This window comes from Rhinatrema bivittatum, chromosome 1 (genome assembly GCF_901001135.1).
Source record: "Rhinatrema bivittatum chromosome 1, aRhiBiv1.1, whole genome shotgun sequence".
Classification (NCBI taxonomy): Eukaryota; Metazoa; Chordata; class Amphibia; order Gymnophiona; family Rhinatrematidae; genus Rhinatrema; species Rhinatrema bivittatum.
The window spans coordinates 84,661,444-84,686,308 of NC_042615.1; positions in this window are offsets into that span (position 1 = coordinate 84,661,444).

The window sequence follows — 24,865 nt, forward strand, 5'->3', positions numbered from 1 at the left end:
ATGCACTGCCTCCATTGTATGAAAATATATCTCATGCATATTCATTGTGGATATCCTAAAAACCAGATCTGTTTGTGGCATTTCAGTACTAGAGGTACCTACCGCTGGTCTATATTGTTGCAAAGAACCCACTGGTTCCTTACCTTATTTAGCTATCTTTTCCATTGGAGTACATGTTGGAGTTGGCATGACTTTCTTTCAAACAGCAAAAAACTGGCTTAGGACTATAGTATTAATAAATAGTAATCATGGAAGAGTGAAAAAATTGATACATTCAAACTAAATGCTGCAGAATGGAAACACTTTGATATATAGGGGTAGATTTTCAAACAAGGCGCATTGGCGTACTTTTGTTGGCGCTCCAGGCGCCAACAAAAGTATGCCGGATTTTAGTAGATAGGCGCGGAGCCGCGCCTATCCGCTAAAATCCTGGATCGGCGCGCGCAAGGCTATCAATTCCGTATAGCCGGCGCGCGCCGAGCCGCGCAGCCTACCCCCGTTCCCTCCGAGGCCGCTCCGATATCGGAGCGGCCTCGGAGGGAACTTCCTTTTGCCCTCCCCTCACCTTCCCCTCCCTTCCCCTACCTAACCCACCCGCCCGGCCCTGTCTAAACCCCCTCCTTACCTTTGTCGGGGGATTTACGCCTCCCGGAGGGAGACGTAAACCCCCGCGCACCAGCGGGCCGGTTGCGCGGCGGGACGCGACCTGGGGGCGGGTACGGAGGGCGCGGCCACGCCCCCGGACCGCCCCGGGCCGTAACCACGCCCCCGGACCCGCCCCCAAAACGCTGCCGACACGCCCCCTAAACGCCACGACGACCGGGCCCTCCCCCCGACATGCCCATGACATGCCCACCTCGGAGAACCCCGGGACTTACGCGAGTCCCGGGGCTCTGCGCGCGCCGGTAGGCCTATGTAAAATAGGCTCACTGGCGCGCAGGGCCCTGCTCGCCTAAATCCGCCCGGATTTGGGCAGATTTAGGCGAGCTGGGCTCTTAAAATCCGCCCCATAAAGTGCCCTTTAGCTCAGCCTCACACATCAATTAAAAACACTTTTTAAAAATAAGTTGATATTATTACACCAATAAGCTGTTATCTCACTTCAAAAAAACTCTCTGTATCTCAATAATTGTCTGATAAAAAAATTCCCCTTAGACAAAATTTTCCCTTATCATGGCCTTCTTGATTCAATAAGTACAAGAATGAACATAGCTCAAAAACTGAATAAATGGTGAAAAGATGTTATCATATATCCACTCTATCAGGCTCAAATTCAAAGGCAGAAGATGCTTAATCAAGTACTATAAAAAATTAATATCTGTGGATGTGATAATATGTGTACAAACAACATATCTTATGAAAAATGTATATACATATACAGTATCAACCTGTCTTTGCTTTTTAAAAAATTTTTTAGAATTATTTTGTATCAATATTTCTTTTAAGATCAAATTTGAGAAATGTAATTACAACTTTTTTTTAACAATGTTTATGATGTCAGCAGGAAAGTTTTTTTTTTTCACAATATATATTATTTGGACACTATATTATCATATCCTTTGATAGAGTAGCTAAAGTCAGTGAAAGGTCCATATTCAGTTGCTGTGACTTGGCTAGTAAGCTGGATAAAGTTATCTGGCCAACTTTGCCTATATATTCTGTGACACAGCTGTGCCGCTGAATATATCCGGCTACCTTAAAATTATAGCATTTTACAAACAGTGAACTATGATTGCTTCTTGATCTAAACCATTTTTCAGAATAAATAGTTCCTGAAAGTTTTTATTTAACTTGTCTGTGTGTTTTCACTAAATGGTATGTTCTATGGAGCATGAACTGTCTCTTACTAGTGTCTGTACCAATCTAGTAGCATGATATAAATTATTAACAGTAGTAGTAGTAGTAGGGTTGCTGAAAAGCAATGAGTAGATAAGTCATCAGAAACTAGTCCTTTCTTAGCGTCCAGTCAGATGAATCCAAAACAAGTGGGTTATGTAGTTGGAGACAGAGCAAACTGATGTCATAGTATATATACCCCTGCAGTGAAATCAACCTGCCAGTATTCTCCGTCTCCAGCAGATGGTGTACGTGCATCTCCCTACTGAGGGTTGCTTCATTTTAAGAAAGAAGAATTAAGGAACTAAATTTGCCACACTCTCCTGTGGTGAACCAAATGGTCCCTTCCCCAATTGAGAATTCTTGAGGAGATTTCCATGGTCCCTCAGATGAATGCCTTGGTCCTGTAGCTGGTTTTCAGCCAGTGTGTACTTAGCTGCTTAAGCAGCTGAAAAGCAGTGGGTGAGGATGCCGAGCACAGCGGTGATGGCACATGCCTTCTCCCCCAGTAGCCAAGATCATCTCTGTTCTCAGCCAGGTAAGGCTGAGCTTTCATAACAAAATAAATAAATAAATAATATACAGAGACTTGGAGGCTTTTGTTGCATAGGGCTTCTACCGGTCTCCATGCTTGACATGCTGTTCCAAATTTACCCCGCTCCATGGGATGTCAAGGGACATGGGCATCCTGGAAGGTTGAGCAGCCTCCTGACACTAGGCCCTGCTCTGAGGCCTTTTCACTGTGCGCCACATGGTAGGCCACAACAGCATATTGCACGCTTTCTCAAGCTGCCCTCTACAGGATTGTCAGTTTGGCATGTGCATCTAGCTGTGCATCCAGGTTATGTGCCCAATTTTTGGATGCACAGTCAGACCTTATAGTCCAAGTTATGTGGTGCCATGATTACCTATGAGCACAATTTACGCTTGTTTTTTGGGGCACTTATCTTTGGGATGCCTATTTCTTGGACATCTAGTTAAACATCTAGTTGTGGGTCGCCTAAGTGTTGGACACCTAATTTTTGGATGCCTAAGTTGGAAGTATATATTGAAAAAAACCCCAGCTAGATGCAAACCTCCAGTCATTGCTCAGCGCACTGTTGGCCATAATGGCACCTATACCCAAGAAGTATAAGCGCCTTTCTCTTTGCACTGCCTGTCATATTAGGGCATTTCAGCCAGGAGTGCCCACTAACTTGTACCAGCGCTATTTTGAGGCTCAGGGAGAATTATCTTCCTCTGATTTCACTAAACCTGGTTCATCCCAGGTGGATGTAGGTCTGGGTAAAAATGACTTAGATGGGGTGCCTGCATTTGGACTTCCCCGCACTGGTTCCTCAGTGAGTACACCTCAGGTGCCTCCTGGTTTGGATACTTCTACTTTTTCATGAGTAGAATTTTTTCAGGGGTTGCAATATTTTCTTCAGGTGCAGTCTTCAACCCTGCCCAGTGCTCCCAGAGCAGAGGCACAGGTAGGAGCCTTGCCTGGACCATCTGTTAAACACCGGAGTACTCCTAGAGTGGCAGAAGGACTTTCTGATAAGAGATTCGGATGGCATGGGTAATGGTGCTGAGCCTGACTTTCTTGAGGATGTTGAAATTCCTCCAGGATTAGAACCATATAGAACTATGCTATGTTTCTTTCATAGAGATGAACTACCAGCTTTGATCTCCCAGACCTTGGACACGCTCGGGATTCCTGCGGCAGATTCTGGCTCTTGGCCAAAGAAAAATCCCAGTTTGGTTTTCTTGCATAAAGCCTCTTGTTCTTTCATCATAATGGAGGCCATTCAAGAACTGATTGATTTTGAGTGGGGCACTCCAGAGGCTAATATCAAAAGGGTTCAGATTTTGGAAGGCCTGTACCCTCTGGATCAATTGGTAAGAGAACACTTATGTTTTCTGAAGGTAGATGCACTTGTGTGTGCAGTCTCCAAGCAGACCACTATCCCCATGGTAGAAGGAGTGGCCTTGAAGAATGCTCATAATACAAAGATTGAGTCTATCCTTAAACAAGCATTTGAAGCAGTGGCAATGACCTTGTAGATCACTTCTTGTTGTTGCTTGGAGGTTTGCTTTTGTTTGCTTCTCTCCCAGGAGGTTAATGACTCTGGAGTAAGCTCCAGGAAGGTAATGGAACCAGCTGCTGCCTTCCTGGCAGATGCCGGCTATAATTTGGTACGCACTTCAGTCCGAGGGGTGGCTTCTATAGTAGTGGTCAAGAGTCAGTTATGGTTGAGAAATTGGTAATCCGATGCGACCTCCAAGGCTAACCTCAACAAATTGCACTTTAATAGCTCACTTTTATTTGGGAGTGAATTGGAGGAACTGGCCAGTAACTGGGGCAAATCTATGGTTCCTCATTTGCTGGAGGATAAGAAGCAGATGCAGTGCTCCTTTAACATGAGAGGTCGTGCTTGAGGATCCAGGTGTTTTTGACTCTATAGAGGAGTGACGTTTCATAGGACTCAACCTTTCTGTAGGTCTCAGTCCTTTCAACCTAGACAACCCAGAAGGGCTGCATGCTCAAGCAGTGGGCAGTGGCACCTGCCTGAGCCTCTCAATGAAGTTTTGCCAACTCACTACTGGGAACAGGAGACAGGGCGATGCCTCTCTCTCTCTTTTATCAGAGGTGGGACAAAGTTACATTGGATCCGTGGGTCTTGGAAGTGATACGAAAAGGATATGCGATGGAGTTTCACAGTATTCCTCGGGACATGTTCATGGAGTCTCCCTGCCACTCCCTACAGAAGAAGTGGGCAGTAGAGAGTACATTGGCAAGGCTCCTCAGTCCGAAGGCTGTGGTCCCAGTGCCCATGTCTGAAGAAAATATGTAGAGATATTCTATTTATTTCATCATGCCAAAGAAGGAGGGCTCGTTTGTCACATCCTGGATCTCAAAGATGTCAATCGTCATCTATGGGTGAAACATTTTTCATGAAAATCTTGTGCCCGTTTATAAAGCCATGCAGTCAGTGGAATTTCTGACCTCCCTGTCCAAACCATATCGTCACATTCCCATCTAACTAGAACATTAATGCTTTCTGCGGTTCACAGTTCTGAGGTGCCACTTTCAGTTTCAGGTGCTGCCCTTTGGTCTGGCCACTGCTCCCAGAATCTTTTCCAAGGTAATTGTAGTAGTTGCAGCAGAGTTGAGAAAGGATGGAATCCTAGTACACCCGTAATTGGCTGACTGGCTGATTTGTGCCAAGTCACCAGAAGAGAGCTGCCTGGTGACTCACAAGGTGATTTCCCTGTTGCAGGAGCTCGGCTGAATAGTGAACCTGGCCAAGAGCAGTCTTCAGCCTACTTAGTTGCTGGAATACCTCAGGGTTCAATTTGACATGAAGCAGGGCAAGGTGTCCCTGCCAGAAACTCGAATTCAGAAGTTGCTAGCTCAACTCCATCTTTTGTTGAACATTCTGTGCCCGACCATATGTTCTTACCTGCAAGTACTTGGCTTCATGGTAGTGACCCTGGAAGTGGTACAGTGGGTGGGGGCATATATGCATCCTCTTCAGCTTTCCCTGCTGTCTTGGTAGAGCCCACAGTCTCAGGACTATTCAATTTGGCTCCACCTGTCGATGAAGGTCTCCTCCCACCTGCAGTGGTGGCTGCAGGTGAATTATCTATGGAAGGGAGTTTCCCTAACACCTCCGTACTGGCTAGTACTGACAATGGATGTGAGTCTCCTTGGTTGGGGAGCTCACTGTCAGGAGCTGACAGTGCAAAGGTGCTGGAATGCAGAAGAATCTCTCTGGAACTTCAATCAGCTGGAAGCCAGGGCAGTCCAGTTGGCATGTTTACAGTTCAGTGACAGGCTGCATGGTCGATGGATCCGGATAATGTTGGACAATGCAACAATGATGGCTTACATCAATCAGCAGGGAAGTGTCAACAAGTGTCACAGGAAATAGATCAGCTTATTGAATGGGTAGAGGTACATCTCCAGATGATCTCAACCTTGCACATTGCAGACAAAAACAACATGAGTAGACTTTCTCAGCAGGGAGAGTCTGGACCCAGGAGAGTGAACATTGTCAGATGAAGCATTTCAGCTGATTCAGCATCACTGGGGTCTCCCATTCCTAGACCTGTTGATGATTTTGTGCAATGTAAAAGTTCCATGTTTCTTCAGCTGCAGGAGGACGTCATTAGGGATTGATGCCCTAGTGCAGGACTGGCCAGAAGACAAGTTGTTATATGCCTTTCCTCCAAGGCCTACATTGGGCAGACTGATTCGAAGGATCAAATGTCAAAAAGGGATAGTGCTCCTGGTCACTCAGCCTGGCCCAGGAGACTGTGGTATGCAGATCTGCAAAGGCTCTTGGACCCACCAAGTCTCCTGGGCCAGGCTGAGTGACCAAGAGCACTATCTCTTTTTGGCATTTGATCCTTCAAATCAGTTTGCCCAATGTAGGCCATGGAGGAAAGGCATACAGCAATTTGTCTTCTGGCCACTCCTGCAAGAGCCAGAAGGAACCCAGGCAAATGTAAAATCTACTTTGCCTCCAAAATAAGGGCAAGAATAAAATTTGAACATCATTGGGCAGTCAGTACAAAGAGTATTAACTCATTTTTCAAGACGTGGATTGCCCCTAATATATTTTACTCCACTTCCCTCCCCCCCCAAGTTAGAATTTATTTTGCACATTTAGCTCCCTACCCCTTTTTTGTTTGTTTGTTTTTTTCTTACATACCAAGCATTTGTTTGGGGGAGTATGGTGGGCCTGATGGGTCTGTATGGGAAGATTGAAGCATTCCTGCCCTAGTTCCATGAATCTTGGGATGCACCTTGGGGAAGTGCTAGTTCCTCCTAACTCCCATTGCCAAGGTCATGGTTTCCCCTATCCCCTTCCACTTTTTTTTTTCTCTCAACAATAGCAGCAAACACAGCTGTACAAGCCCATTTCCATCAAGGGTTCTCTGTTTAATGATGGACATGTTTCTAAAGCAGCCATCCACAAGATGTATAACCATTGTCATTCACTGGAAAGTTGTTTTTTTTTCAATGCAGCAGCGTCTTCCCTTAAAATATTTTGCAAAGACTAAGTTGCCGTACGAATTTCTAGAGAGTGCTTGGCCTGTGCATCCAATGAGAACCCTTTACTGAGAAGGGGGAACATCAGAGGTTTCCACTTATGAGAGTTGTGTTAACAAAAGAGAGATTTTTGGTTGCAGTACTCACTTCCTTTTCCCACCTAGAGAGAAAACAGTTTATGGGGCTTTTGTGGTGTGTGTACTCTGTTTTAGCAGAAAAGTAGAACAAGAGTGAGGACCAGTATTCTTTGGAGATCCTAGGAGCTAGATTGTTTCCTGTAACAGCCTCAGAAATCAAGAGTTTGGAGAAAAATCACAAGTGAGAGACAGAAGCCTTCTGCAGAAGACATTCCTGCAGTGTTCCGCCAGAACTCCCACTGCCTGGATCCTCTGATGTATGGTCTGCTGCAATGCTGTGAGCTAAGTACTTTATAACTGTCTAACCAACCTTAAAGAAGAGGCTTTCTGAGGGCTGGCTTACCATTTTAGAGTGTGTCTGTCTACTTTAGACAATAGTTGGTGCACAAGGAACAAGATAATATGATTTTGCTTCCCACTGCCTTATTTGGAGGGAGTTTGACCTTGTGGAAGGTTGCAGCTATCCAGAGATAAGAAACAATCCTCTTCCTTTGGACCTTACTCAACCCCAGAGCCACCCCAACCACTTCATCAATTTCTACAAGGGCCTCAACAAGACATATTTTTCTTTCCTATTATTATGGAACAATATTTTTTTTTCTCTTGAATTACTTGTTGGGGTGCACCCGGGTCAAGGGATTGTTTAAATATTGAGATATACCTTTGTTTGGGGTTGGGTTCTTCTTGGAAATATTTCAGCTAATGTTAATAATAGTAAGTGATTTGTTGCAACCATCTTTGCTCTGCATAACATTGCCATCACCCTTACAGACCTCAGCTAGTAGGGAGTAGTTTTATTGGTGAGTTCTGATTAAGCTTATGTTGTACTACACTGTGATACATATTGATGTGTCCCTATGTTGTGCCAGAATTAATTCAATGGGGTTTCTCTGTTCTTATGGGTGTTGTGAATGCTATTTACAAGAACTGCCATTACTAGCATCAGTAGCATGGGCTATACTTAGTTTTTGGGTAATTGCCAGGTTCTTGTGGCCTGGTTTGGCCTCTGTTGGAAACAGGATGCTGGGCTTGATGGACCCCAGGTCTGACCCAACATGGCAATTTCTTATGTTCTTGTGTTCTTATGTTTTGTTGGCAGCTTTTGGTTAAGAGGTCAGGGTTATGTGTTGGGAAGGTCAGGAAAAAATGCTGAAAATTCAAAGTGAGCTGGTGGAGGTGTTGGCAAACTGGCTATTCAAGTACAAGTACATGTAATTTCATATATTGGATATGCACAAACTTTATAAAATATCTTCCTCTGCATATACATTATTACATGCATATTTTACAATTATTATATGCATAAAAGTATATGCATACTTTAATAAAATAGGTAGAGAAAATATGTGGCTCCCTAAATTACAAAAATAAATTATTGACATTTATGCATATTTACTTACTTTCAGAGTAGAAATATGCAGTATTTTTAAACTGTGCAGTGTTATGCTTCACAGCCGCGTTCGTGCCACGATGGGGCCTGCTCACCTGGCGTGCCCCTCCACCAGTTCCTCACTCACAGTCTCCACTAGCGCTGCTCACCCCCGGGCGTCCCCAGGCCCATCGGGCCTTCTTCCTCACAGCGCTCCTCGCGTCGGGGTTCGGCATCCTCCATGGCGTTGGCCCCATCCCCTAGCGCGCGCGAGCGGAACTCCGGGACATTTAAAGGGCCAAGCGTGGAAACCCATCCCCGGCGCACCCTGATGACATCACCTGAGACTTGCATATAAGCTGGGCTCAGACTCCTGCTCTTCGCCTTGGCAATCGGGTTGACACCATTGATGTAGTGAGTTTGTCTTCGTGTTCTAGTGCCTGCCTGACTATTCTCTTGCCTGCCGCCTGGTACTGACCACTGCCTACCTGACCATTTTTCTGTCTGCCGCCTGGAATCGACCCTCGCTTGCCTCAACTATGCATGGACTGATTCTGGTACTGACCCCTTACTTGCCTCGACTACGCATGGACTGATATTCTGGCTCTGACCCTTGCGCTTCACTCGGACACTCTCTTCTGGCCACCGGTGACCATTGGGCCAACATTCTTGAATAACAACCGCAGCTTCCATGTAGCCAGACCTGCAGGTGCTGCCTGCCTCATTGGAAGACCTCCCTGAACTGTTGCCTTCCTGAGGTCTCCGGAGCTTCTGGTTCAGGTCTACCGCATCCACTCTGCATCAGCCGCTCACCCTTGCTCGTGGTGGGCACACCTCTCTGGGAGACCACCGGAGACCCACCTAAGTTCAGGCGGTCCAGGTACCCAAGGGCTCAACCTGCGGAAACCCCGGACTGTAATTGGTGAAGCTCCAGTTAGCCTCTGTCTCCTTGTGTGCTCCGCCTCCTGGTGGCAGGTGCTCTCTGGGTCCGACCAGAAGGCTGTACCAATCCTGCACTAGGCAAAGGGTCCACCTCCAGCTCAACATGCAGCTCCTGACACTCATTATTAAGTACTAATGTAACATTAGACACATTGACTTATGCACATAGGTGCTAACTTAATGACATTGTTGAAATTTACTTTCGGTTTATATTTAAGCAACCTAAAATTTAGTTGTGCAGTAAAATTCAGAAATGTTTCATATGTGCCTTTATTGTTTCTGAGCATATTACTGTATCTTGCTAAATTGCACCCAATAGAGAATGTTGTGTAGCAGACATTGCTGCATTTAGTGTATAGAAAACTTGCAGTCACATAGTTAGCTTTGGAACCTTGTTAGCTTGAGTACTCACTTCTCATTTTTTACAGCTGGTGTTTTGAGAAGAGAGTTAAATCAAAGTGCCTCCTCCCCTTCTATATTTTTTTTCCATTGCAATCAAAATACGATTAACAATTTTTCAGTTTGTTTCTGATTGGTTAAAAAATACAGTGCTGAGTGGAAAAGAGGTAAGGAAACTGTATTGCGGGTATTAAAAATAGATTAAAATAAGAGAAGGAGCTGTGACATCTTGCCCACTATAGTACTAGGAAATATACAGTGAAAGCAAATAGAATATACCGGAATGTACCAATATTAACCCAGTAATTTCTTTTTTGTCTTATTTGAAGCCGAAGATGCAGAAGTAAATGAGCCCGGCAGTATTAATGAAAACACTTCATTACATGAACTACGTCTGTTGAAAGCAATGAAAACAACAGAAAAACTGCCAAGACAGCAGCTTTTAAGAGAAATCACTGATGCACTTTCTATGCAAGAGAGGCATAAATACCTATTTTATTAGGCACAATCTAGACTTCTGTAACTGTGAAATCAAAGAAAACATTAGTTTATCATATTGCAAATATAAACCCAACACAGTCATATAACAAAATGCATAGATAAAATATAAAGCTAGAAGGGTAACTGTGAAGTAAAATGAACTTTTCTAATGAGATCTATATACATTATTATTCAGTGATTTATTCATAAGAACTGCCATACTGGGTATGGCCAAAGGTCCATCTAATCTCAGCAACCTCTCTTTAACAGTGGCAAACTGCAGGTGTTAAGGACATGAATTTTAAAACAAGGCATCTTACTGATAGGTTTAACAGACTATGATCAATCTATCCTGTATAACTTTGTCTACTTTCTTTATGAACCTGTTTATGCTGTCTTCTTTACAATATCCTATGGCAGTGAGTTTTATTGATAAATCATTAGAAATGTACTTTATTTGAAAAGAATGGATAAAATATAACAAATGAGACCATATTGTTTCATTCATGGCCCACAAAATGAATGAAGGGGGTCTTATGAATGAAACAAATCTTAGTTACATTTGATAATGTTTCCCAGTCATTTCTATGCCCCATTCCAATCTATTGCTGTGTACTACTTGAAAAAAACAACAACTGTTAGATGTAGCAACCAGCTCTTTCCTGTATGACCTCACTGCCTTGTCAGAGATTGCAGAGCCAAAGCAGGACAAGTTGGAAAGAAAACTAGCCAGAAGTCAAATCATGGTGCAACATTTTAACTAGCCTATAGATGCTATCTGATCAGGTAACACTGACATTCTCCCACTGTTAGTCTGAGCATGTCCAAGAAGCTCTGTATTTCCACTACAACTATATATTTTCTGAGATGTGATGACCAGAATTGTACACAGTATTCAAGGTGCGGTTTCATCATGGAGTTATACAAAGGCATTATGACATTTTCTGTTTTATTTATAATTCCTTTCCTAATAATTCCTAACATTCTGTTTGCTTTTTTGACTTCCACAGCACACTGAGCTGACAATTTCAATGTATTATCCACTAAGATGCCTATATCTTTTTCCTGGGTGGTTGCTCCTAGGGGCAGATTTTATAAATCTGCGCACACGCGTACTTTTGTTCGCTTACCAGGCGCAAACAAGAGTACGCGGGATTTCAATAGATACACGCGTAGCCGCATATATCCATTAAAATCTGGGGTCGGCGCGTGCAAGGCTGCCCAAAATCGACAGCCTGCGCATGCCGAGCCGCGCAGCCTGCCTCCGTTCCCTCCGAGGCCGTTCCGAAATCGGAGTGGCCTCAGAGGGAACTTTCCTTCGCCCTCCCCCCACCTTCCCCTCCCTAACCCACCCCCTCGGCCCTATCTAAACCCTCTCCCTACCTCTATCACGAAAGTTACGCCTGCTCGAAGTAGGCGTAACTTTGCATGCGCCGGGCCGGCTGCCGCGCTCCATGTTCCGGTCCGGGGGCTGGTCCGGAGGCCGTGGCCACGTCCACGGCCGAAACCACGCCCACGGCGCCACCTCCGGATGATGCGCTGAACGCATCATGCCCCCTTGACATGCCGCCCCATGACGCGCGGATTGCGACCCGCCCCTCGAAACGCCCCCCCCAGGAAAGCCCCGAGATTTACGCATGTCCTGGGGCTTTGCGTGCGCCGGAAGCCTATGCAACATAGGCTCGGCGCGTGCAGGGGGTGTTTGGGCCAGGTTTTCGGGGTGGGGGGGGGCGCGCATATCTTACACGCATACCCCTTTGAAAATCTGGCCGCCTATGTGCATCCTAACATCATGTAACAAGGTCTTCCTGCAATTATTCACAATCCACTTGTGATTTAATTACTCAGAATAATTTTGTATCATCTGCAAATTTGATTACTTCACTCATCATGTTCCTTTCTAGATCATTTATAAATGTATTGAAAAGCACTGGTCCAAGTACAGATCCCTGAGGCACTCCACTGTTTACCCTTTTCCACTGAGAAAATTGACCATTTAATCCTGCTCTCTGTTTCCTGTCTTTTAACCAGTTTGTAATCCACGAAAGAACATTGCTTCCTATCTCATGTCTTTATTTTCTTAGAAGCCTCTCATGAGGGACTTTGTCAAACACCTTCTGAAAATCCACATACACTATATCTACTAGTTTACCTTTATCCACATGTTTATTAACCCTTTCAAAAAAAATGAAGCAGATTTGTGAGGCAGGACTTCCCTTGAGTAAAGCCATGCTGACTTTGTTCCATTAAACCATGTCTTTCTTTATGTTTTGTGATTTTGATCTTTAGAATAGTTTCCTCTATTTTTCCCGGCACTGAAATCAGGTTCACTGGTCTATAGTTTCTTGGATCATCCCTTGGAGCCCTTTCTAAATATTGAGGTTACATTAGCCAACCTTCAGTCTTCAAGTACAATGGATGATTTGAATGATAGTTTACAAATTTTAACTAATAGATCTGAAATTTCATTTTGAGTTCCTTCAGAACCCTGGGATGCGTTCCATCTGGTCCAGGTTTTTTGCTACTCTTTATTTTGTCAATCTGGCCTACTACAATTTCTATGTTCAAAGTGATTTCATTCATCTAACTCCTCATCCTTGAAAACCATCTCCAGAACCTGTATCTCCCCAACATCCTCATTATTAAACACAGGAGCAAATAATTAATTTAGTCTTTCTGCAATGGCCTTATCTTTCCCTTTAACCCTGCAGTCATCTAATGGTCCAACCAACTCCCTCACAGGTTTCTTGCTTCTGATATATTTCAAAAGATTTTTATTATGAGTTTTTGCCTCTATTGCCAACTTCATTTCAAATTCTCCCTTAGCCTGCCTTATCAATGTTTTACAATTAACTTGACATTGCTTATGATTTTCCTATTTTCTTCAGATGGATAATTCTTCCAATTTTTGAAGGATTTATTTGGCTAAAATAGCCTCTTTCACCTCACCTTTTAACCATGCTGATATGTATTTTGCCTTCCTTCTATCTCTCTTAATGCATGGAAATCATCTGGACTGTGCTTCTTGGATTGTATTTTTAAACAATGTCCAAGCCTGTTGTACACTTTTAACCTTTGAAGCTGCACCTTTCTTTTTTTTTTTTGTTTCTATTTTTCTCATTTTACAGTCAGACTTACTTTGTTTTAGGAATTTGCTGAAAACACACTTGTTTTCTATGGTATATACCAGATAATATCTAAAGCTTGTTGTGAACTCTCAATTGATTTTCTTTTGCTAATGTTGTGCTTGTATGAATATTTTATTGCATTTATTTGTTTTATATTGCTGAAATTGTTTTGCTTTGCCATGGTTTAACTGTGTATCTGCTGATGTAATCCACTGAGGATTGTAGATCAGTGTAATATAAACTGATCAAATAAATACATAAAAAAACAAATAAATAAATAAAGTTGATGGAAAAGCTGGTTTCTTTAAAAATTAATCTAACTTTGCTTTGGTTTCCAGAATTTCCTTGCAAGTAGCAAAATGACTGAACATATCTTGAAAGCCTTGCTTCTAGTTTGCCTATTTGCCACGCATCAGATATACCTTCTTAGTGGTCTTGCCACTACTATGCTTACTTGTGATACCCCAGATATACCACCTTATGGTCTTATTGCTACCATTCTGCCTATATGCTATAACCAAATGTACAACCTTAGGGATCTTGTTACTACATGCTATCTGCAATGCCTCTTAAATACCATCTTAAGGCTCTTGCTGCCATATGCCTTTCTGTCATGTCCCAGATATAATATCTGGGAAATGCTTTAAAACTAACAATGGTCTCATATGAGCCCACGCCCATGGTACCACCTCCAGAGTGGATGCCATGAGGCCAAGGACCTGTAGGTAATCCCAGGCTGTGGGCCGGGTGGTGCTCAGCAGGGCCTGCAGACGATTCCGGAGTTTTGATCTCCTCTTGGAGGTCAGGCTGACCTTGTCTTCCTGGGTGTTGAATCGGACTCCTAGGTATTCCAGCAACTGGGAAGGCTGTAGGGAACTCTTGTTTGTGTTGACTACCCATCCTAGGCTTTCCAGAAGAGATATAACTCTGTTGGTTGCCTGGTGGCTCTCCTCCGGTGACTTTGCCCTGGATCAGCCAATCGTCCAGGTAGGGATGGACGAGAATTCCTTCCTTCCTGAGTGACGCCACCACTACTACTATGACCTTGGTAAAGGTCCGCGGCGCGGTGGCTAACCCGAAGGGTAAAGCTCGGAACTGGAAGTGTTGGCTCAGGACTTTGAAGCGTAAGTAGCGCTGGTGATCCCGATGGATTGGGATATGCAAGTAGGCTTCTGACAGATCCAGGGATGTGAGAAACTCCCCTGGCTGTATTGCACTTCTGACTGACTGCAGAGTTTCCATGCGAAAGCTGGGGAACCGTAAGTGTCGGTTGACTGACTTGAGGTCCAGGATGGGCCTGAAAGTGCCCTCTTTCTTGGGTACTATGAAATAAATGGAATAATGCCCAGAATTTATCTCCCATGCAGGCACTGGGATTATGGCTTTTAGGGACAGGAGCCTCAACAAGGTAGCTTCCAGTGCCACCCTCTTGAGGGGAGGACAAGGAGATTCCACAAACTTGTCCGGAGGGAGGCGCAGGAAGTCCAGGTAATATCCTTCTCGGATGATGGCAAGGACCCACTGGTCCGATGTAATTTCGACCCATCTGCGGTAGAATAGGGTTAGCCTGCCCCCTATGGCTTCCTCCCTCAGATGGGTCGGCTGATTCTCATTGTGGAGTGCGGCCGGGACCCGAACCCGAGCCGGTTCCCCTCTTGCGGTGCCTGGCCCGAAAGGACTGGTTCCTGGCCTGAGAACGAGGTGCTTGGTAGCTATTCCTGTAGGGATTGAAGCGTTGAGAGCTTCTACCTCTAGATTGCCTAGGCAAGGGGCGCTGGTTTCTCCTTGACTTGTCTTCCGGTAGACGGGGTGATGGAGATGCGCCCCAACTGTTTGCCAGTTTCTCGAGGTCGCTGCCGAAGAGGAGGGATCCATTAAAGGGCATTCTTGTAAGGCGTGTCTTGGAGGAGGAGTCAGACGACCAATTTCGTAGCGAGAGCTGTCTCCTGGCTGCCACTGAGGATGAGACCCCCTTGGCTGCTGTACGGACTAGGTCGGAGGCAGCGTCAGTGAGGAGTGAGGAACGACAGCGCTGATTCCATGTCTTCTCCCGGGGTGTTGCTCCTGGCTTGTGATAAACAGGAATGCATCACCATGGTGCAGCAGGCCACAATTCGTAGGGACATGGCTGCCACCTCAAAGGCTTGTTTCAGAATGGCGTCCAGGCACCAGTCATGTGCATCCTTGAGGGCCGCCCCTCCCTCCACAGGAATGGTGGTGTGCTTCACAATTGCGCAGACTATGGCGTCTACCTTAGGGCACACCAGCAGCTCCTTGGTTGCCGGGTCCAGGGGGTACATGCCAGACAAGGCCCGACCCGCTTTGAATGAGGCCTCCGGCGCATTCCACTCCAGATCGATTAGTTGTTGCGCTGCTTGTAGGAGGGGAAAATGGTGGGCCATTTGATGAAGGCCCTCTAGCAGGGGGTTCATTCTAGGTTCTCCTGGGGTGCCTGGGCCTGGGATAGCCAGCTCAGACAGGCATTGAGAGACCAGGTCCGGGAGATCCTCCTTAGGAAAGCAGTGTCTCATGGTTCGATACGGCTCTATCCCCGAGGGAAGTTCTCCCTCCTCAGGGAGCTCGCCTTCTTCCTCAGAGTAATCTGAATTCCCATAAGTGGGGCTCTCAGGTGGCGGGTGTCCGTGCCTAGATCTTGAGGGTCCCGGGACAGGGTCATCCGGAACATATGGGTCCATTCGAGGATCAGACTGCATCTTGACAAAGGCGTGAATCCCCTTGAATAGTTCCACCCAGGAGAGCGAAGCAGGATCTAGCCTTAGGGGTACCAGGTCTCTCGGGTTCCCCGGCTGCTCAGCTCGGCCTGCTAGATCCGGGGTGTTCCCTGAGGAACTGGCAATTAATCTGGGCTGAGACCAGCCCTGGCCTGGAACTCCCAGGGCCTCTTCACAATGAGCACATAGGGAGTCTGCTTCCTCACTCCGTGTAGCTCTGAGGTGGCATGCTGAGCAGAGGCCTAGAGCTTTTATGCCTGATTCTGGAGGCGCCGCCTCTGAGGACGCATGGGCTCTCATACGCTCCATCGCGTCTATTATCTCTATTCGCTGTTGCGCTCCCAACCTACGCTTTGCAGTATGCGTGAGGCTTATGCGTGGAGATGTGCGCTAATTAATGCGCCTAACAATGTGCGTCTAACACTGTGCGCCTATCAATGTGCGCATATCAGTGTGCGCTTAACAATATGCGCTTAACAGTGTGCGCCTATCAGGGTGCATCTATCACTGTGCGCCTATCAATGTGTGCCTATCAGTGTGCGTCCCATATCCAATACCACACGCGCCCAATACCTGTGAACAAGGGCAGATGGCGACAGCGAGCAGGCAGGCAAAATGTCGACCTCCACAGCGGGTCTCCACGTAGGCAGACCCCGCTAATCCTCGCTCTTCGGAGACCAGCAAAAGTAAAAGATGTACGCCTTACCTGATCTTCGGCGCTTCCCGGCTGCAACCCGGGCGGTCTCCGGCTGTGGGGGGAGAGGGTGAGTACCGTCACCGCCGCGCTCGAGGAAGTGCACCCGCCGCCTCTAGACCGCGCCCAAACTCGTCTCGCTCGGGGGCCAAGTCCTCACCGCGAACTGATCGGGACCGAGGCGCCTCTCAGCCACGCCCGAGCCCTTCTCACTCGGGGGCTAGATCCCTGCCGCGATTCGGCCACCGGACTGAGGCTTTTACCTCCGAGGGACCACGGAAATCACCTCGGGAAACTCAACTGGGGGAGGGACCCAAGGGTATCACCGCAGGAGTGCGGGGCTCGTCTTCAGGTAGGATATCTCTATGAATTTAGATGATAGAATTTGGAAACACGCTCAGCGAGCATGAGGTAGCTCCAAACTGCTTTGGAGATGGAAATTACTGAGTTGCTGCACTTCCTGCGGGGGTATATGTACCCGTGCTGACGTCAGATCCGTCTCCAACTGCTAGCATGAGCAAGCTATACCCATTTGTTCTGAGTCCATCTGCTACACGCTAGGAAAATGCTCCTTTTATTCAATCATGATGCAAGGAAAAGTGTTTACCAATCCAACAGATTTGAAAAAAATTCACACTAAGAAACTTTACTAATTGTAATTCTGAATGTATTTATTTATTTATTTAACAGTTTTTTATACCGACCTTCATAGTAAATAACCATATCGGATCGGTTTATGCTTTTTTTCTGTCCATGTAAATTGGTATATGTTGGCAAAACCAATAGATCTCTACGGATCAGATTGTCTGAACACAAAAGCTGCTTGAAAACCATGAAAATTGAGGCTCCGTTGGTCAACCATTGTATTGATAAGCAACACAAATTTAGTGAATTGAGGTGTATTATTCTTGAACAGATCAAAACTAATGCTAGAGGTGGTGACAAAGCAAAAAGATTACTGCAACAAGAAATGCGGTGGATTTTCAATTAAATAGCTCTGCACCTATGGGTTTAAATTTGGAAATTGACTGGTCCCCGTTCTATTAGGTGTATAAAGTTATCATAATGTGATTCGTTTGATATGTATATGGTGTTGAGTGGATATCATCTGCTGTGGATACATTAATACAAGAAGAATTTTGACAAATCTCGCACTTGATTCTAAATAGAACTGATTGGTCAGTACTGACATAAAGGTTGGGCGCATGCGCTAGCGTTTTTGCTCTTTAAATCGCCATTAGCGGTGAGTAACCGCATGAAGAAAAAGATCAGATGTTGGATGTGCTGGATTAAAGGTATTTCAAAGACCTCAGTTGAATGAAACTTGCAATTTTAAAATAATGTTGTTAATGTTCTTAATTTTGTGTTCAACAGTGACTGCCTTGAGACAGCCTTTTCGGCGAAACATTGGCTATTGTCGGCATATATCATTGGGCAACTACAATGGATTAACACAGATGTTTAATAGAACTGTGCTTTCATAAATATACTTCATCAATTTGAGCAACATATTCAGGATGTTGTATACCAGAGTATTGGAATGCATGGTGCACCTTTTAAAAAAAAAAATTGAAGAAAAATTTAAGAAAACAGAAGAAATTAGATAATAAAAACTTTTGGGGTAATTTTTGTAATAAAAAGTGTGGAGGTTGGAAGTTTTTTAGACCGATGATTACATTTACCTCCTATATGTTATGGGGTAGATTTTCAAAAAATACGCATTCACGTACTTTTGTTGGCGCACCAGTCGCAAACAAAAGTCCGCTGGATTTTAGTAGATACGCGCGTAGCCGCGCGTATCTGATAAAATCCAGGATCGGCGTGCGCAAGGCTGCCAATTTTGGGCAGCCTGCGCGCGCCGAGCCGCACAGCCTGCCTCCGTTTCCTCCGAGGCCGCTCCGAAATCGGAGCGGTCTCGGAGGGAACTCGCTTTCGCCCTCCCCTCACCTTCCCCTCCCTTCCTCTATCTAACCCACCCCCCCGGCCCTATCTAAACCCCCCTACCTTTCTCCACGGATTTACGCCTTCCAGAGGGAGGCATAAATCCACGCGCACCAGCGGGCCGCTGGCGCGCCGAGACGCGACCTGGGGGCGGTTCCGGAGGACCCAGCCACTCCCCCGGACCGCCCCTGGCCAAAACCACGCCCCCCGGGCCCGCCCCCGAAACGCCGCGTCTCGCCCCCAAAACGCTGCGTCGATCGGTCCCGCCCCCGACACGCCCCCGTCAAAAAACCCCAGGACTTACGCGAGTCCCGGGGCTCTGCGCGCGCCGGCAGGCCTATGGAAAATAGGCGCGCCGGCGCGCAAGGCCCTGCTCGCGTAAATCCGGGAGGATTTACACGAGCAGGGCTCTTAAAATCCGCCCCTATATGTTCTGGATAGAACAAACAAGAGGCTCTGAGGTCTTTTCCTCCATTTTTGCAAATATCTGAGTAGATTCACACTTTAAGTTGGAGTTGCAATCAGTTAAGTGAAGTTTTTTTTTCGTTTGGAAGTATCCCTAAATTAGCACCAATATCAGGAAAATGTAAGCTTTCCTAAATTTAACCTAACAGAACCCCACTGCTGAATCTGAAACAGAGAAAGGGGTGCCAAACAGAGCGGAGCTGCTCATTATGTGAGAAGGAATCATTACATTGCCTAAGCTGAAACAGATCAAGCACTGAATATCATCACTTTGCTTCAGACTGTGAGAGTGAATGCAAAGTATTCAGGGACAAATATAGTAGTGCTTTGATACTTATGAAATCCCAGGAGAGAAATACTTAGCTGCATATTCCCAGCTTGGATAAATATATAGCCACTGTCTTTAAGTTGAGGCTTTATAAGCACCTGAACCTGAGAAAAGTACATATTAGTATGTGTGTGTTTGAAGTGAGAGAAAGAAAGTGTGAAGCTAGTCTGCACCACATTAAAACGCACCTGAATGTAACCCCTCTGTGCTAGCTAGAGTAAGAAAATCAAATTATTTTTTTAATTTTTAACAGCTAGCCAAGTAACAATAAGTCTTCAAGGACATACAGGAAGGGAACATGATCTAGAACACTTTTGAAATATAAGTGGGGTGAGAATAGATTAGGAACACTCTATTATTTTATTTGGCAAACATAGAGGTTCCTGACTGCACCGGACATAGCACATTCAATACAGTTCAAGGATCACAATGACACCAGAGACCCTCTGGCAAGCAATCTAGGCCACAAGCAGCGTTTCAGCAAGCCATGTCCCCTACCATCAGCAGAAGGTACCAAGATTTGTCCTAAATAATTCAGCTAAGTGTACACTGGTCAAAAATTCTAGCTAGACTGAAACTTTTCAGCACCATATAGAAAGAGAGTACAGAAACACTACAGGAGATGTCATAAGTAATTGTGTCAGAGTCATAAAGGAGGAAAAACACACAGTACAAAAAAAATCAAGGTTTGCAGAACTAGAAAGTTTACTGAAGGACAGAGAAATAAAAAGAAAAGATTAAACAGACATACAGATACAGACAAAACAGAACAAAACACCTTATCTCCTTTTATCTGCAATTTGAGGGTGGTGATTTTATCTTGTTACACCTGTAAGAGAACTGGGACACAAAAGCTCACTTTCTTTATAGTGGCATTAGTTACTAAATTATTGATTTAGAAAGTATAACAGTTGGTACTTTGGTAACATCTGACAGTTACTCTCTACCCTATTAGTTACAATTTTCACCACAGCCAACGAAGCGGGAGAGTCACTATCATGAAGTGTTCTACTGGAGATATAAGGAATGCCATAAAACATAAGTCACAAAAGTGATACTGATGGCAGATCATTTTCTTGTACTAAAGCTGACAAGTGGCAAGGGCATCAACAGCAAGACTGTTGAAGCATTTCACTATATATTATTGTTGAACTGTTGACCTGTTCTATGTTTATTGTTTATTGCTCAATGTTCTATGTTCGATGTAACGCCATAGCCGCGACAGTTATGTTCAATTGTAAACCGATATGATTTGATATCTTTGTTCAAGAATGTCGGTATAGAAAAATTCGAAATAAATAAATAAATAAATAAATAAGACAGACGTCGCCCATGCCACTCTTCCTTGCTGCTATACCCCTTATCCTGTACCTTAGGGGACTTTCTTCCACTCAGCATAGCTGCCATACCAAAACATTAAACCTTGAGTGTCTTGCTGTCATTCCAGCTTCTTACTTTACCCCAGGCTCTTCATCTTTGGGTGTTTCACCACAGTTGCAGGCTGCTTGACACAAACCCCTTACCCTGTCATGTAAGCCCAAAAACATGAGATCTGCAGACTTGCTCCATATCAGGAGCAGCATTACAGTTACACGGCTAATAAGTCACCGCATGCTGTGGGCTCTGGTTTTAAAATACGGAGTTATATGTGTTCGGTCCTGCTCCCGAATACCCATGCCCTGCCCCCAACTCTGCCTCTTTTCTGCCCCTTTTCTTTTACTCGTACACATATACATATGTGGGTAATTTCCGGCTTTGAAAATACATGTGTGTGAGGCACGGATATTCACTTATGTGGGCATTTTGCAAGCAACACTTTTAAAATCAGCACTTAAATGTACTTCTAAAAGCAGTAGGGATTCAATGCAGTTTTTAAGTACAAACAAAATATTGTCCCTAGTTCTAATCCCAGATACATCACAATCACCTGAATTTTGAATAATTTGAAGTTTCCTGAAAGACTTGATAGAAAAGCCCAAATAAAAAGCATTATAGTAGCCCGATCTCATAATAACCAAAACCAACATCAATCTCAGCAAATGAGAATTACTAAAAACTGTATGCAGTTGCATAGAATTACATTTTAAAAAGGCATAGACCTGTGATATCAAAGCATCCAAACTTATTCTGAAATCTAGAACTACCGCTAGAGATCTAACTAGTACTTTGATTGGAATAATGGCACCATTTAAAGGGAGAATCAAAATGTCATATGGACATTTTATTCACCTAAAATATGCTGATCTTAGAGGGGTTTCCTAGGAATGTATTAATGGCCAACCAGTGCATGATGCTGTTAATAAGAGAAACTTCAAACTTGAAAGAGATGTCCAATAGGACATAATGAGCACATCAATGAAAATTAACAATAAATCATTTAACATCAGTTAAAGGTTTTAAATAAATGTTGAACAGAAGAAGTGACAAAATATCCCTTCACCCCCTACCCCCCCCCCCAAGAAAAAGCACACAATATCTTAAAGAAATATTGTAATATAACTTGATAGTTTTGATCTTTTAGGTATGATGAGAACCATGGGGTCAATTTTCAGCCACTGTACAGCTCGGCTAGTTAGTCAGATAACTTTATTTGGCTAACTGGTTTACTAGATAACTTCATCTGGCTGACTAGTTAGCTAGATAACTTTATCCGGCTAACTAGCAGGGTATGTTCAGTGGTGCTGTTACACCACTGAAAATACCTGGCTATCTTAAAGATAGCTGATAAGTTTATCCAGTTATCATTTGGATAGGTCTTTGGCTCGACCAGAGGTAGCTGGATAAATTATCCAACTAATGCCATCTACCCCAGAACACATCCCGCCCATCCCGGAAATGTTACCCACTTGTCCAGCTAAATTCTACCTAGATATGTAGTTATCCAGGTAGAATTCATCCAGGCAAGTGGCTGAATAAACTGGTTTTGCCATTTAGACAGATAACTTTTAAATTATCCATTTAAATTGTGTTTCAATATTGTCCTCCATCTAAAAAGAGTGTCCCCAGATCGTGACTATTAAACTTATCAAGTAATATACTATGGTTCACTGCATCAAAAGTAGGGTTGGGCATTCAGGAGAAACAAAACAGGAAATTAGATGAAATTTACTATTTTGTTTCAATTCATTATCCAAATGAAATGATTGAAAAGCTGAAAAAATTTCATTGATTTTCATGTTTAGTTTTCAAAATAAAATCTGTCGGCCCTAGGCCCAGGCAGAAAGCTGAGGCCTCGTCTATGGAATAGGCTGAGACCCAAAAAAAGGACTCAGCTTAGGCTGAAGCGCGATGCCGAGGCCAGTACCTAGGCATAGTCTGTGGCCCAACACATAGAAACATAGAAACATAGAAACATAGAAATGACGGCAGAAGAAGACCGAATGGCCCATCCAGTCTGCCCAGCAAGCCTCACACATTTTTTCTCTCATTCTTATCTGTTACTCTTAGCTCCTTGTTCTATTCCCCTTCCACCCCCACCATTAATGTAGAGAGCAGTGATGGAGCTGCATGCAAGTGAAATATCTAGCTTGATTAGTTAGGGGTAGTAGGGGCAGTAACCGCCGCGATAAGCAAGCTACACCCATGCTTATTTGTTTTACCTAGACTATGTTGTACAGCTCTTGTTGGTTTTTTTTTTTTTTTTCTTCTCCCCTGCTGTAGAAGCAGAGAGCCATGCTGGATATGCATTGAAAGTGAAGTATCAGGCACATTTGGTTGGGGTAGTAACCGCCGTAACAAGCCAGCTACTCCTCGCTTTGTGATTGCGAATCCTTTTTTTTCTTCACCCCTGTCGTTGAAGCTATGCAGGATATGCGTGAAGCATCAGTTTTTTTTTTTTGTTTTTTTTTCCCCCTGCCCTTGAAGCAGAGAGCTATGCTGGAAATGCGTGATGTATCAGTCTTTCTCCCATGCCGATGCAGGAGAGAACCATGCTGGATATGCATGGAAAGTGAAGTATCAGGCACATTTGGTTTGGGGTAGTAACTGCCGTAACAAGCCAGCTACTCCCCGCGTTTTGAGTGCGAACCCTTTTTCTTCTCCTTTGCCGTTGTAGCAGAGAGCTCTGCTGGATGTGTGAAGTATCAGTTATTCTTCTCCCCTGTCATTGAAGCAGAGAGTTATGCTGTATATGCATTGAAAGTGAAGTATCAGGCATATTTGGTTTGGGGTAGTAACCGCCGTAACAAGCCAGCTACTCCCCTCTTTATGAGTGCAAATCCTTTTTTCCATTACCTCTTGCTGTTGAAGCTTAGAGCGATGTAGGAGTCACAGTAAGCATGTGTATGTTTATTTAGTAAGGGTATTGTGTCAATAGCCATCATTCTGGCGAGTCACCCACTCTTCATTGGTGGCCTCTTGACTTTATGGATCCGCAGTGTTTATCCCACGCCCCTTTGAAGTCTTTCACAGTTCTGGTCTTCACCACTTCCTCCGGAAGGGCATTCCAGGCATCCACCACCCTCTCCGTGAAGAAATACTTCCTGACATTGGTTCTGAATCTTCCTCCCTGGAGCCTCAAATCGTGACCCCTGGTTCTGCTGATTATTTTCCTACGGAAGAGGTTTGTCGTTGTTTTTGGATCATTAAAACCTTTCAAGTATCTGAAAGTCTGTATCATATCACCTCTGCTCCTCCTCTCCTCCAGGGTGTACATATTTAGATTCTTCAATCTCTCCTCGTACGTCATCCTATGAAGATCCTCCACCTTCCTGGTCGCCCTTCTCTGTACCGCTTCCATCTTGTCTTTGTCTTTTTGTAGATACGGTCTCCAGAACTGAACACAGTACTCCAGGTGAGGCCTCACCAAGGACCTGTACAAGGGAATAATCACTTCCCTTTCTTACTCGATATTCCTCTCTCTATGCAGCCCAGCATTCTTCTGGCTTTTGCTATCGCCTTGTCGCATTGTTTCGCTGTCTTCACATCATTAGACACTATCACCCCAAGGTCCCTCTCCTGCTCCGTGCTCATCAGCCTTTCCCCCCCCATCGAGTACAGTTCATTCGGATTTCCACTCCCCATATGCATGACTTTGCACTTCTTGGCATTGAATCTCAGCTGCCATATCTTCGACCACTCTTCCAGTTTCCATAAGAACATAAGAAAATGCCATACTGGGTCAGACCAAGGGTCCATCAAGCCCAGCATCCTGTTTCCAACAGTGGCCAATCCAGGCCATAAGAACCTGGCAAGTACCCAAAAACTAAGTCTATTCCATGTAACCTAGAGATGTGAATCATGTCCTCGATCGTCTTAACGATCGATTTCGGCTGGGAGGGGGAGGGAATCGTATTGTTGCCGTTTGGGTGTGTAAAGTATCGTGAAAATCGTTAAAATCGTGAGTCGGCACACCAAAACCCCCCAAAACCCACC